Source organism: Cetorhinus maximus, chromosome 12, assembly GCF_964194155.1.
Source record: "Cetorhinus maximus chromosome 12, sCetMax3.hap1.1, whole genome shotgun sequence".
In the NCBI taxonomy this organism is placed as follows: domain Eukaryota; kingdom Metazoa; phylum Chordata; class Chondrichthyes; order Lamniformes; family Cetorhinidae; genus Cetorhinus; species Cetorhinus maximus.
The window spans coordinates 71,437,338-71,451,498 of NC_135890.1; the positions used below are offsets into that span (position 1 = coordinate 71,437,338).

At 44.8% G+C, this 14,161-nt stretch overlaps 7 non-coding genes across 7 annotated transcripts; all 7 read right to left on the minus strand.

Annotated features, from left to right (window-relative positions):
- Positions 1-1,324: 1,324 nt before the first annotated feature.
- trnal-caa (transfer RNA leucine (anticodon CAA)) lies at positions 1,325-1,443 on the minus strand. The gene is made up of 2 exons: positions 1,406-1,443; positions 1,325-1,370 (listed from the first exon to the last, which is right to left on the minus strand). It is a non-coding gene; the product is annotated as a tRNA-Leu (tRNA).
- Positions 1,444-2,444: 1,001 nt separating this feature from the next.
- On the minus strand, positions 2,445-2,563 carry trnal-caa (transfer RNA leucine (anticodon CAA)). Its single transcript has 2 exons — positions 2,526-2,563; positions 2,445-2,491 (listed from the first exon to the last, which is right to left on the minus strand). It is a non-coding gene; the product is annotated as a tRNA-Leu (tRNA).
- Positions 2,564-3,564: 1,001 nt separating this feature from the next.
- trnal-caa (transfer RNA leucine (anticodon CAA)) lies at positions 3,565-3,683 on the minus strand. Its single transcript has 2 exons — positions 3,646-3,683; positions 3,565-3,610 (listed from the first exon to the last, which is right to left on the minus strand). It is a non-coding gene; the product is annotated as a tRNA-Leu (tRNA).
- Positions 3,684-6,927: 3,244 nt separating this feature from the next.
- On the minus strand, positions 6,928-7,046 carry trnal-caa (transfer RNA leucine (anticodon CAA)). The gene is made up of 2 exons: positions 7,009-7,046; positions 6,928-6,973 (listed from the first exon to the last, which is right to left on the minus strand). It is a non-coding gene; the product is annotated as a tRNA-Leu (tRNA).
- Positions 7,047-9,170: 2,124 nt separating this feature from the next.
- trnal-caa (transfer RNA leucine (anticodon CAA)) lies at positions 9,171-9,289 on the minus strand. Its single transcript has 2 exons — positions 9,252-9,289; positions 9,171-9,216 (listed from the first exon to the last, which is right to left on the minus strand). It is a non-coding gene; the product is annotated as a tRNA-Leu (tRNA).
- A 2,124-nt stretch (positions 9,290-11,413) lies between these two features.
- Positions 11,414-11,532, minus strand: trnal-caa (transfer RNA leucine (anticodon CAA)). The gene is made up of 2 exons: positions 11,495-11,532; positions 11,414-11,459 (listed from the first exon to the last, which is right to left on the minus strand). It is a non-coding gene; the product is annotated as a tRNA-Leu (tRNA).
- A 2,124-nt stretch (positions 11,533-13,656) lies between these two features.
- trnal-caa (transfer RNA leucine (anticodon CAA)) lies at positions 13,657-13,775 on the minus strand. Its single transcript has 2 exons — positions 13,738-13,775; positions 13,657-13,702 (listed from the first exon to the last, which is right to left on the minus strand). It is a non-coding gene; the product is annotated as a tRNA-Leu (tRNA).
- Between the last annotated feature and the right edge of the window lie 386 nt (positions 13,776-14,161).

Genomic DNA, 14,161 nt, shown 5'->3' on the forward strand with positions numbered 1-14,161 from the left:
GATTGTGGGAGAAGTGTGATTTGATGCATGAGGTATATTACGTGTGCAGTTTTGTGTGTGATGGACATGGTTGTGGAGGCGTACCTTGTGTTTCGATTGAGGCGTAAATTGCGAAGATGTGGTAAAACGTGGCAGGCGTAAATTTCATCAGAGCCTGTCAGGAAATGTTGGCTGGCGAGAGCATTTGTGCGGTTGAAAATGGAATGTCAGGAGTGGGATTTGGACCCATGCCCCTAGAAAGGGACCAGAATTCACCAAGCCATTGCAAGGCAAGGAATCACACTCCTTGAGTCTGGGGCCTTAGACCACTTGGCCATCCTGACAACAGTTGCTCAGGATTGCCAATGTGTGCTGCAAATTCTGTGCACTAACTGAACTGGAGGACACCGTTGTCTCTTGTGCAATGACAAAGCACAACCATCAATTGCTCGTGCTTGATTTAACAGGCAGTGCCATAATTCTCCTTTCCTGCTCCACAAACAACCCTAAGACTCACAGCTGTTATGCGCCAACAGCCATTTTACCACCTTGCAGCAAACATCATTTTCTGAGACACATTTCTGCTTCCATCTTCACCAAACGCAAACAACACAGTTGCCATTGGAACACAAGTCCTTGAAAAAACACAGCAGATGGGAATAATCCTTCAAAGCGGACATTTCATCTTCTCATCCACATGCCTTTCTTTTCATGACATTAAGGTGATGGACCTGCGACGGCTGAACACCAGACAATGAGCAGCAGCTCTAATATGGGAATTGAACGAAGGGAATTTGCACCCCTGTGCCCCTGTCCAATGGCATTACTCTGAATATTACCACCTGAACGGCCCAGCTTTCAAAGGCATCTAGTCTATCAGTACTGTGCTTCCCATCAGGGGATGAATTGGAACGTTAAAGTCACTGGTATCCTTGCAAGTATTTGCCAAAATAAAGGAGTTGAAGTGAGTTGTTTTTGTGTAGAAAAATGGTCATTCTTTGAAACAGTTGGGCTGGTTATGAGAACCAGCAGTGTACGCCATGCCATTGAAAGGTGCAGTCTTAGAATGCAATGTGGAATGCAGCTAGCAGCAAGGAATAAATGTAGTTTCCTCACAGTGGTGTGTTTGCAGTTTGGGTCATGTTTGTGGGAAAAGTGTGATTTGATGCGTAAGGCATATTACGAGTAAATTTTGTGTGTCATAGACATGTTTGTGGAGGCGTACCTTGTGTTTGTATTGAGGCTGAAATTGCGTAGAAGTGGTAAAACGTGGCAGGCGTAAATTTCATCAGAGCCTGTCAGGAAATGTAGGCTGGCGAGAGCATTTGTGCGGTTGAAAAAGGAATGTCAGGAGTGGGAATTGAACACACACCCCTAGAAAGGGACCAGAATTCACCAAGCCATTGCAAGGCAAGGAATCACACTCCTTGAGTCTGGCGCCTTAGACCACTCGGCCATCCTGACAACAGTTGCTCAGGATTGCCAATGTGTGCTGCAAATTGTGTACACTAACTGAAGTGGAGCACACCGTTGTTTCTCGTGCAATGACAAAGCACAACCATCAATTGCTCGTGCTTGATTTAACCGGCAGTGCCATAATTCTCCTTTCCTGCTCCAAATCAACCCTAAGACTCACAGCTGTTATGCACCAACAGCCATTTTACCACCTTGCAGCAAACATCATTTTCTCAGACACATTTCTGCCTCCACCTTCACCAAACGCAAACAACACAGTTGCCATTGGAACACAAGTCCTTCAAAAAACTCAGCAGAAGGGAATAATCCTTCAAAGCGGACATTTCATCTTCTCATTCACATGCCTTTCTTTTCATGACATTAAGGTGATGGACCTGCGACGGCTGAACACCAGACAATGAGCAGCAGCTCTAATATGGGAATTGAACGAAGGGAATTTGCACCCCTGTGCCCCTGGCCAATGGCATTACTCTGAATATTACCACCTGAACGGCCCAGCTTTCAAAGGCATCTAGTCTATCAGTACTGTGCTTCCCATCAGGGGATGAATTGGAATGTTAAAGTCACTGGTATCCTTGCAAGTATATGCCAAAATAAAGGAGTTGAAGTGAGTTGTTTTTGTGTAGTAGAAGTGGCATTCTTTGAAACAGTTGTCCTGGTTATGAGAACCAGCAGTGTACGCCATGCCATTGAAAGGTGCAGTCCTAGAATGAAATGTGGAATGCAGCAAGCAGCAAGTAATAAATGTAGTTACCTCAAAGTGGTGTGGTTGGAGTTTGGGTCATAAATGTTGGAGAAGTGTGATTTGATGCATGAGGTATATTACGTGTGCAGTTTTGTGTGTGATGGACATGGTTGTGGAGGCGTACCTTGTGTTTGTATTGAGGCGTAAATAGCGTTGATGTGGTAAAACGTGGCAGGCGTAAATTTCAGCAGAGCCTGTCAGGAAATGTAGGCTGGTGAGAGAATTCGTGCGGATGAAAAAGGAATGTCAGGAGTGGGATTTGAACCCACACCCCTAGAAAGGGATCAGAATTCACCAAGCCATTGCAAGGCAAGGAATCACACTCCTTGAATCCGGCACCTTAGACCACTCGGCCATCCTGACAACAGTGGCTGTGGATTGTCGATGTGTGCTGCAAATTCTGTACACTAACTGAAGTGGAGCACACCGTTCTCTCTTGTGCAATGACAAAGCACAACCATCAATTGCTCGTGCTTGATTTAACAGGCAGTGCCATAATTCTCCTTTCCTGCTCCACAAACAACCCTAAGACCCACAGCTCTAATACACCAACAGCCATTATACCACCATGCAGCAAACATCATTTTCTCAGACACATTTCTGCCTCCACCTTCACCAAACGCAAACAACATATTGCCATTGGAACACAAGTCCTTCAAAAAACACGTCAGAAGGGAATAATTCTTCAAAGCGGACATTTCACCCTCTCATCCACATGCCTTTCTTTTCATGACATTAAGGTGATGGACCTGCGACGGCTGAACACCAGACAATGAGCAGCAGCTCTAATATTGGAATTGAATGTAGTGAATTTGCAGCCCCTGTCCCCCTGTTCAATGGCATTACTCTGAATATTACCACCTGAATGGCCCAGCCATCAAAGGCATCTAGTCTATCAGTACTGTGCTTCCCATCAGTTGATGAATTGGAATGTTAAAGTCACTGGTATCCTTGTAAGTATTTGCCAAAATAAGGGAGTTGAAGTGAGTTGATTTTGTGTAGAAGAAGTGGCATTCTTTGAAACAGTTGCCCTGGTTATGAGAACCAGCAGTGTACGCCATGCCATTGAAAGGTGCAGTCTTAGAATGCAATGTGGAATGCAGCAAGCAGCAAGGAATAAATGTAGTTTCCTCATAGTGGTGTGTTTGCAGTTTGGGTCATGTTTGTGGGAAAAGTGTGATTTGATGCGTAAGGCATATTACGAGTAAATTTTGTGTGTCATAGACATGTTTGTGGAGGCGTACCTTGTGTTTGTATTGAGGCTGAAATTGCGTAGAAGTGGTAAAACGTGGCAGGCGTAAATTTCATCAGAGCCTCTCAGGAAATGTAGGCTGGCGAGAGCATTTGTGCGGTTGAAAAAGGAATGTCAGGAGTGGGATTTGAACCCACGCCCCTAGAAAGGGGCCAGAATTCACCAAGCCATTGCAAGGCAAGGAATCACACTCCTTGAGTCTGGCGCCTTAGACCACTCGGCCATCCTGACAACAGTTGCTCAGGATTGCCAATGTCTGCTGCAAATTCTGTGCACTAACTGAACTGGAGGACACCGTTGTCTCTTGTGCAATGACAATGCACAACCATCAATTGCTCGTGCTTGAATTAACGTGCAGTGCCATAACGCTCCTTTCCTACTCCACAAACAACCCTCAGACTCACAGCTGTTATGCACCAACAGCCATTTTCCCACCTTGCAGCAAACATCATTTTCTCAGACACATTTCTGCCTCCACCTTCACCAAACGCAAACAACACAGTTGCCATTGGAACACAAGTCCTTCAAAAAACACAGCAGATGGGAATAATCCTTCAAAGCGGACATTTCAACTTTTCATCCACATGCCTTTCTTTTCATGACATTAAGGTGATGGACATGCGACGGCTGAACACCAGACAATGAGCAGCAGCTCTAATTTGGGAATTGAACGAAGGGAATTTGCACCCCTGTGCCCCTGGCCAATGGCATTACTCTGAACATTACCACCTGAACGGCCCAGCCTTCAAAGGCTTGGAGTCTGTCAGCACTATGCTTCTCATCAGGGGATGAATTGGAATTCTAAAGTCACTGGTATCCTTGCAAGTACTTGCCAAAGTAAGGGAGTTGAAGTGAGTTGTTTTTGTGTAGATGAAGTGGCATTCTTTGAAACAGTTGTCCTGGTTATGGGAACCAGCAGTGCACGCCATGCCATTGTAAGGTGCAGTCCTAGAATGCAATGTGGAATGCAGCAAGCAGCAAGTAATAAATGTAGTTACCTCAAAGTGGTGTGGTTGGAGTTTGGGTCATAAATGTGGGAGAAGTGTGATTTGATGCATGAGGTATATTACGTGTGCAGTTTTGTGTGTGATGGACATGGTTGTGGAGGCGTACGTTGTGATTGTATTGAGGCGTAAATAGCGTTGATGTTGTAAAATGTGGCAGGCGTAAATTTCAGCAGAGCCTGTCAGGAAATGTAGGCTGGCGAGAGAATTTGTGCGGATGAAAAAGGAATGTTAGGAGTGGGATTTGAACCCACCCCACTAGAAAGGGACCAGAATTCCTCAAGCCATTGCAAGGCAAGGAATCACACTCCTTGAGTCACGTGCCTTAGACCTCTCAGCCATCCTGACAACAGTTGCTCAAGGCTGCCAATGTGTGCTATAAATTCTGTACACTAACTGAACTGGAGCACACCGTTGTCCCTTGTGCAATGAGAAAGCACAACCATCAATTGCTCGAGCTTGATTTAACAGGCAGTGCCATAATTCTCCTTTCCTGTTCCACAAACAACCCTCAGACTCACAGCTCTTATACCGCAACAGCCATTTTACCACCTTGCAGCAAACATCATTTTCTGAGACACATTTCTGCTTCCATCTTCACCAAATGCAAGCAACACAGTTGCCATTGGAACACAAGTCCTTCAAAAAACACATCAGATGGGAATAATCCATCAAAGCGGAAATTACACCCTCTCATCCACATGCCTTTCTTTTCATGACATAAAGGTGATGGACCTGCGATGGCTGAACACCAGACAATGAGCAGCAGCTCTAATATTGGAATTGAATGTAAGGAATTTGCAGCCCCTGTGCCCCTGGCCAATGGCATTACTCTGAATATTACAACCTGAAAGGCCCAGCCTTCAAAGGCATCTAGTCTATCAGTACTGTGCTTCCCATCGGGGGATGACTTGGAATGTTAAAGTCACTGGTATCCTTGCAAGTATTTGCCAAAATAATGGAGTTGAAGTGAGTTGTTTTTGCGTAGAAGAAGTAGCATTCTTTGAACCAGTTGGGCTGGTTATGAGAACCAGCAGTGTACGCCATGCCATTGAAAGGTGCAGTCCTAGAATGCAATGTGGAATGCAGCAAGCAGCAAGGAATAAATGAAGGTTCCTCAAAGTGGTGTGTTTGCAGTTTGGGTCATGATTGTGGGAGAAGTGTGATTTGATGCATGAGGTATATTACGTGTGCAGTTTTGTGTGTGATGGACATGGTTGTGGAGGCGTACGTTGTGTTTGTATTGAGGCGTAAATGGCGAAGATATGGTAAAACATGGCAGGCGTAAATTTCATCAGAGCCTGTCAGGAAATGTTGGCTGGCGAGAGCATTTGTGCAGTTGAAAAAGGAATGTCAGGAGTGGGATTTGGACCCATGCCCCTAGAAAGGGACCAGAATTCACCAAGCCATTGCAAGGCAAGGAATCACACTCCTTGAGTCTGGGGCCTTAGACCACTCGGCCATCCTGACAACAGTTGCTCAGGATTGCCAATGTGTGCTGCAAATTCTGTGCACTAACTGAACTGGAGGACACCGTTGTCTCTTGTGCAATGACAAAGCACAACCATCAATTGCTCGTGCTTGATTTAACAGGCAGTGCCATAATTCTCCTTTCCTGCTCCACAAACAACCCTAAGACTCACAGCTGTTATGCACCAACAGCCATTTTACCACCTTGCAGCAAACATCATTTTCTCAGACACATTTCTGCCTCCACCTTCACCAAACGCAACCAACACAGTTGCCATTGGAACACAAGTCCTTGAAAAAACACAGCAGATGGGAATAATCCTTCAAAGCGGACATTTCATCTTCTCATCCACATGCCTTTCTTTTCATGACATTAAGGTGATGGACATGCGACGGCTGAACACCAGACAATGAGCAGCAGCTCTAATATGGGAATTGAACGAAGGGAATTTGCACCCCTGTGCCCCTGTCCAATGGCATTACTCTGAAAATTACCACCTGAACGGCCCAGCCTTCAAAGGCTTGGAGTCTGTCAGCACTATGCTTCTCATCAGGGGATGACTTGGAATGTTAAAGTCACTGGTATCCTTGCAAGTATTTGCCAAAATAAGGGAGTTGAAGTGAGTTGTTTTTGTGTAGAAGAAGTGGCATTCTTTGAAACAGTTGTCCTGGTTATGAGAACCAGCAGTGTACGCCATGCCATTGAAAGGTGCAGTCCTAGAATGCAATGTGGAATGCAGCAAGCAGCAAGGAATAAATGTAGTTTCCTCAAAGTGGTGTGTTTGCAGTTTGTGTCATGATTGTGGGAAAAGTGTGATTTGATGCGTAAGGCATATTACGAGTAAATTTTGTGTGTCATAGACATGTTTGTGGAGGCGTACCTTGTGTTTGTATTGAGGCTTAAATTGCGTAGAAGTGGTAAAACGTGGCAGGCGTAAATTTCATCAGAGCCTGTCAGGAAATGTAGGCTGGCGAGAGCATTTGTGCGGTTGAAAAAGGAATGTCAGGAGTGGGATTTGAACCCACGCCCCTAGAAAGGGACCAGAATTCACCATGCCATTGCAAGGCAAGGAATCACACTCCTTGAGTCTGGCGCCTTAGACCACTCAGCCATCCTGACAACAGTTGCTCATGATTGCCAATGTGTGCTGCAAATTCTGTACACTAACTGAAGTGGAGCACACCTTTGTCTCTTGTGCAATGACAAAGCACAACCATCAATTGCTCGTGCTTGATTTAACAGGCAGTGCCATAATTCTCCTTTCCTGCTCCACAAACAACCCTAAGACACACAGCTCTTATACACCAACAGCCATTTTACCACCTTGCAGCAAACATCATTTTCTCAGACACATTTCTGCCTCCACCTTCACCAAACGCAAACAACACAGTTGCCATTGGAACACAAATCCTTCAAAAAACACATCAGACGGGAATAATTCTTCAAAGCGGACATTTCACCCTCTCATCCGCATGCCTTTCTTTTCATGACATTAAGGTGAGGGACGTGCGACGGCTGAACACCAGACAATGAGCAGCAGCTCTAATATTGGAATTGAATGTAGGGAATATGCAGCCCCTGTGCCCCTGTTCAATGGCATTACTCTGAATATTACCACCTGAATGGCCCAGCCATCAAAGGCATCTAGTCTGTCAGTACTGTGCTTCCCATCAGGGGATGAATTGGAATGTTAAAGTCACTGGTATCCTTGTAAGTATTTATCAAAATAAGGGAGTTGAAGTGAGTTGTTTTTGTGTAGAAGAAGTGGCATTCTTTGAAACAGTTGGCCTGGTTATGAGAACCAGCAGTGTACGCCATGCCATTGAAAGGTGCAGTCCTAGAATGCAATGTGGAATGCAGCATGCAGCAAGGGATAAATGTAGTTTCCTCAAAGTGGTGTGTTTGGAGTTTGGGTCATGATTGTGGGAGAAGTGTGATTTGATGCATGAGGTATATTACGTGTGCAGTTTTGTGTGTGATGGTCATGGTTGTGGAGGCGTACGTTGTGTTTGTATTGAGGCGTCAATAGCGTTGAAGTGGTAAAATGTGGCAGGCGTAAATTTCAGCAGAGCCTGTCAGGAAATGTAGGCTGGCGAGAGAATTTGTGCAGATGAAAATGGAATGTTAGGAGTGGGATTTGAACCCACAGCACTAGAAAGAGACCAGAATTCATCAAGCCATTGCAAGGCTAGGAATTACACTCCTTGAGTCTTGTGCCTTAGACCATTCGGCCATCCTGACAACAGTTGTGCAAGGCTGCCAATGTGTGCTGTAAATTCTGTACACTAACTGAACTGGAGCACACCGTTGTCCCTTGTGCAATGAGAAAGCACAACCATCAATTGCTCGAGCTTGATATAACAGGCAGTGCCATAATTCTACTTTCCTGTTTCACAAACAACCCTCACACTCACAGCTCTTATACAGCAACAGCCATTTTACCACCTTGCAGCAAACATCATTTTCTGAGACACATTTCTGCCTCCATCTTCACCAAATGCAAGCAACACAGTTGCCATTGGAACACAAGTCCTTCAAAAAACACATCAGAAGGGAATAATCCATCAAAGCGGAAATTTCACCCTCTCATCCACATGCCTTTCTTTTCATGACATTAAGGTGATGGACCTGCGATGGCTGAACACCAGACAATGAGCAGCAGCTCTAATATTGGAATTGAATGTAAGGAATTTGCAGCCCCTGTGCCCCTGGCCAATGGCATTACTCTGAATATTACCAACTGAACGGCCCAGCTTTCAAAGGCATCTAGTCTATCAGTACTGTGCTTCCCATCAGGGGATGAATTGGAATGTTAAAGTCACTGGTATCCTTGCAAGTATTTGCCAAAATAAAGGAGTTGAAGTGAGTTGTTTTTGTGTAGAAAAAGTGTCATTCTTTGAAACAGTTGTCCTGGATATGAGAACCAGCAGTGTACGCCATGCCATTGAAAGGTGCAGTCTTAGAATGCAATGTGGAATGCAGCAAGCAGCAAGGAATAAATGTAGTTTCCTCACATTGGTGTGTTTGCAGTTTGGGTCATGTTTGTGGGAAAAGTGTGATTTGATGCGTAAGGCATGTTACGTGTAAATTTTGTGTGTCATAGACATGTTCGTGGAGGCGTACCTTGTGTTTGTATTGAGGCTTAAATTGCGAAGATGTGGTAAAACGTGGCAGGCGTAAATTTCATCAGAGTCTTTCAGGAAATGTTGGCTGGCGAGAGCATTTGTGCGGTTGAAAAAGGAATGTCAGGAGTGGGATTTGAACCCACGCCCCTAGAAAGGAACCAGAATTCACCAAGCCATTGCAAGGCAAGGAATCACACTCCTTGAATCTGGGGCCTTAGACCACTTGGCCATCCTGACAACAGTTGCTCAGGAGTGCCAATGTGTGCTGCAAATTCTGTGCACTAACTGAACTGGAGGACACCGTTGTCTCTTGTGCAATGACAAAGCACAACCATCAATTGCTCGTGCTTGATTTAACAGGCAGTGCCATAATTCTCCTTTCCTGCTCCACAAACAACCCTAAGACACACAGCTCTTATACACCAACAGCCATTTTACCACCTTGCAGCAAACATCATTTTCTCAGACACATTTCTGCCTCCACCTTCACCAAACGCAAACAACACAGTTGCCATTGGAACACAAATCCTTCAAAAAACACATCAGACGGGAATAATTCTTCAAAGCGGACATTTCACCCTCTCATCCGCATGCCTTTCTTTTCATGACATTAAGGTGAGGGACGTGCGACGGCTGAACACCAGACAATGAGCAGCAGCTCTAATATTGGAATTGAATGTAGGGAATATGCAGCCCCTGTGCCCCTGTTCAATGGCATTACTCTGAATATTACCACCTGAATGGCCCAGCCATCAAAGGCATCTAGTCTGTCAGTACTGTGCTTCCCATCAGGGGATGAATTGGAATGTTAAAGTCACTGGTATCCTTGTAAGTATTTATCAAAATAAGGGAGTTGAAGTGAGTTGTTTTTGTGTAGAAGAAGTGGCATTCTTTGAAACAGTTGGCCTGGTTATGAGAACCAGCAGTGTACGCCATGCCATTGAAAGGTGCAGTCCTAGAATGCAATGTGGAATGCAGCATGCAGCAAGGGATAAATGTAGTTTCCTCAAAGTGGTGTGTTTGGAGTTTGGGTCATGATTGTGGGAGAAGTGTGATTTGATGCATGAGGTATATTACGTGTGCAGTTTTGTGTGTGATGGTCATGGTTGTGGAGGCGTACGTTGTGTTTGTATTGAGGCGTCAATAGCGTTGAAGTGGTAAAATGTGGCAGGCGTAAATTTCAGCAGAGCCTGTCAGGAAATGTAGGCTGGCGAGAGAATTTGTGCAGATGAAAATGGAATGTTAGGAGTGGGATTTGAACCCACAGCACTAGAAAGAGACCAGAATTCATCAAGCCATTGCAAGGCTAGGAATTACACTCCTTGAGTCTTGTGCCTTAGACCATTCGGCCATCCTGACAACAGTTGTGCAAGGCTGCCAATGTGTGCTGTAAATTCTGTACACTAACTGAACTGGAGCACACCGTTGTCCCTTGTGCAATGAGAAAGCACAACCATCAATTGCTCGAGCTTGATATAACAGGCAGTGCCATAATTCTACTTTCCTGTTTCACAAACAACCCTCACACTCACAGCTCTTATACAGCAACAGCCATTTTACCACCTTGCAGCAAACATCATTTTCTGAGACACATTTCTGCCTCCATCTTCACCAAATGCAAGCAACACAGTTGCCATTGGAACACAAGTCCTTCAAAAAACACATCAGAAGGGAATAATCCATCAAAGCGGAAATTTCACCCTCTCATCCACATGCCTTTCTTTTCATGACATTAAGGTGATGGACCTGCGATGGCTGAACACCAGACAATGAGCAGCAGCTCTAATATTGGAATTGAATGTAAGGAATTTGCAGCCCCTGTGCCCCTGGCCAATGGCATTACTCTGAATATTACCAACTGAACGGCCCAGCTTTCAAAGGCATCTAGTCTATCAGTACTGTGCTTCCCATCAGGGGATGAATTGGAATGTTAAAGTCACTGGTATCCTTGCAAGTATTTGCCAAAATAAAGGAGTTGAAGTGAGTTGTTTTTGTGTAGAAAAAGTGTCATTCTTTGAAACAGTTGTCCTGGATATGAGAACCAGCAGTGTACGCCATGCCATTGAAAGGTGCAGTCTTAGAATGCAATGTGGAATGCAGCAAGCAGCAAGGAATAAATGTAGTTTCCTCACATTGGTGTGTTTGCAGTTTGGGTCATGTTTGTGGGAAAAGTGTGATTTGATGCGTAAGGCATGTTACGTGTAAATTTTGTGTGTCATAGACATGTTCGTGGAGGCGTACCTTGTGTTTGTATTGAGGCTTAAATTGCGAAGATGTGGTAAAACGTGGCAGGCGTAAATTTCATCAGAGTCTTTCAGGAAATGTTGGCTGGCGAGAGCATTTGTGCGGTTGAAAAAGGAATGTCAGGAGTGGGATTTGAACCCACGCCCCTAGAAAGGAACCAGAATTCACCAAGCCATTGCAAGGCAAGGAATCACACTCCTTGAATCTGGGGCCTTAGACCACTTGGCCATCCTGACAACAGTTGCTCAGGAGTGCCAATGTGTGCTGCAAATTCTGTGCACTAACTGAACTGGAGGACACCGTTGTCTCTTGTGCAATGACAAAGCACAACCATCAATTGCTCGTGCTTGATTTAACAGGCAGTGCCATAATTCTCCTTTCCTGCTCCACAAACAACCCTAAGACACACAGCTCTTATACACCAACAGCCATTTTACCACCTTGCAGCAAACATCATTTTCTCAGACACATTTCTGCCTCCACCTTCACCAAACGCAAACAACACAGTTGCCATTGGAACACAAATCCTTCAAAAAACACATCAGACGGGAATAATTCTTCAAAGCGGACATTTCACCCTCTCATCCGCATGCCTTTCTTTTCATGACATTAAGGTGAGGGACGTGCGACGGCTGAACACCAGACAATGAGCAGCAGCTCTAATATTGGAATTGAATGTAGGGAATATGCAGCCCCTGTGCCCCTGTTCAATGGCATTACTCTGAATATTACCACCTGAATGGCCCAGCCATCAAAGGCATCTAGTCTGTCAGTACTGTGCTTCCCATCAGGGGATGAATTGGAATGTTAAAGTCACTGGTATCCTTGTAAGTATTTATCAAAATAAGGGAGTTGAAGTGAGTTGTTTTTGTGTAGAAGAAGTGGCATTCTTTGAAACAGTTGGCCTGGTTATGAGAACCAGCAGTGTACGCCATGCCATTGAAAGGTGCAGTCCTAGAATGCAATGTGGAATGCAGCATGCAGCAAGGGATAAATGTAGTTTCCTCAAAGTGGTGTGTTTGGAGTTTGGGTCATGATTGTGGGAGAAGTGTGATTTGATGCATGAGGTATATTACGTGTGCAGTTTTGTGTGTGATGGTCATGGTTGTGGAGGCGTACGTTGTGTTTGTATTGAGGCGTCAATAGCGTTGAAGTGGTAAAATGTGGCAGGCGTAAATTTCAGCAGAGCCTGTCAGGAAATGTAGGCTGGCGAGAGAATTTGTGCAGATGAAAATGGAATGTTAGGAGTGGGATTTGAACCCACAGCACTAGAAAGAGACCAGAATTCATCAAGCCATTGCAAGGCTAGGAATCACACTCCTTGAGTCTTGTGCCTTAGACCATTCGGCCATCCTGACAACAGTTGTGCAAGGCTGCCAATGTGTGCTGTAAATTCTGTACACTAACTGAACTGGAGCACACCGTTGTCCCTTGTGCAATGAGAAAGCACAACCATCAATTGCTCGAGCTTGATATAACAGGCAGTGCCATAATTCTACTTTCCTGTTTCACAAACAACCCTCACACTCACAGCTCTTATACAGCAACAGCCATTTTACCACCTTGCAGCAAACATCATTTTCTGAGACACATTTCTGCCTCCATCTTCACCAAATGCAAGCAACACAGTTGCCATTGGAACACAAGTCCTTCAAAAAACACATCAGAAGGGAATAATCCATCAAAGCGGAAATTTCACCCTCTCATCCACATGCCTTTCTTTTCATGACATTAAGGTGATGGACCTGCGATGGCTGAACACCAGACAATGAGCAGCAGCTCTAATATTGGAATTGAATGTAAGGAATTTGCAGCCCCTGTGCCCCTGGCCAATGGCATTACTCTGAATATTACCAACTAAACGGCCCAGCTTTCAAAGGCATCTAGTCTATCAGTACTGTGCTTCCCATCAGGGGATGAATTGGAATGTTAAAGTCACTGGTATCCTTGCAAGTATTTGCCAAAATAAAGGAGTTGAAGTGAGTTGTTTTTGTGTAGAAAAAGTGTCATTCTTTGAAACAGTTGTCCTGGATATGAGAACCAGCAGTGTACGCCATGCCATTGAAAGGTGCAGTCTTAGAATGCAATGTGGAATGCAGCAAGCAGCAAGGAATAAATGTAGTTTCCTCACATTGGTGTGTTTGCAGTTTGGGTCATGTTTGTGGGAAAAGTGTGATTTGATGCGTAAGGCATGTTACGTGTAAATTTTGTGTGTCATAGACATGTTCGTGGAGGCGTACCTTGTGTTTGTATTGAGGCTTAAATTGCGAAGATGTGGTAAAACGTGGCAGGCGTAAATTTCATCAGAGTCTTTCAGGAAATGTTGGCTGGCGAGAGCATTTGTGCGGTTGAAAAAGGAATGTCAGGAGTGGGATTTGAACCCACGCCCCTAGAAAGGAACCAGAATTCACCAAGCCATTGCAAGGCAAGGAATCACACTCCTTGAATCTGGGGCCTTAGACCACTTGGCCATCCTGACAACAGTTGCTCAGGAGTGCCAATGTGTGCTGCAAATTCTGTGCACTAACTGAACTGGAGGACACCGTTGTCTCTTGTGCAATGACAAAGCACAACCATCAATTGCTCGTGCTTGATTTAACAGGCAGTGCCATAATTCTCCTTTCCTGCTCCACAAACAACCCTAAGACTCACAGCTCTTATACACCAACAGCCATTTTACCACCTTGCAGCAAACATCATTTTCTCAGACACATTTCTGCCTCCACCTTCACCAAACGCAAACAACACAGTTGCCATTGGAACACAAGTCCTTCAAAAAACACATCAGAAGGGAATAATTCTTCAAAGCGGACATTTCACCCTCTCATCCACATGCCTTTCTTTTCATGACATTAAGGTGATGGA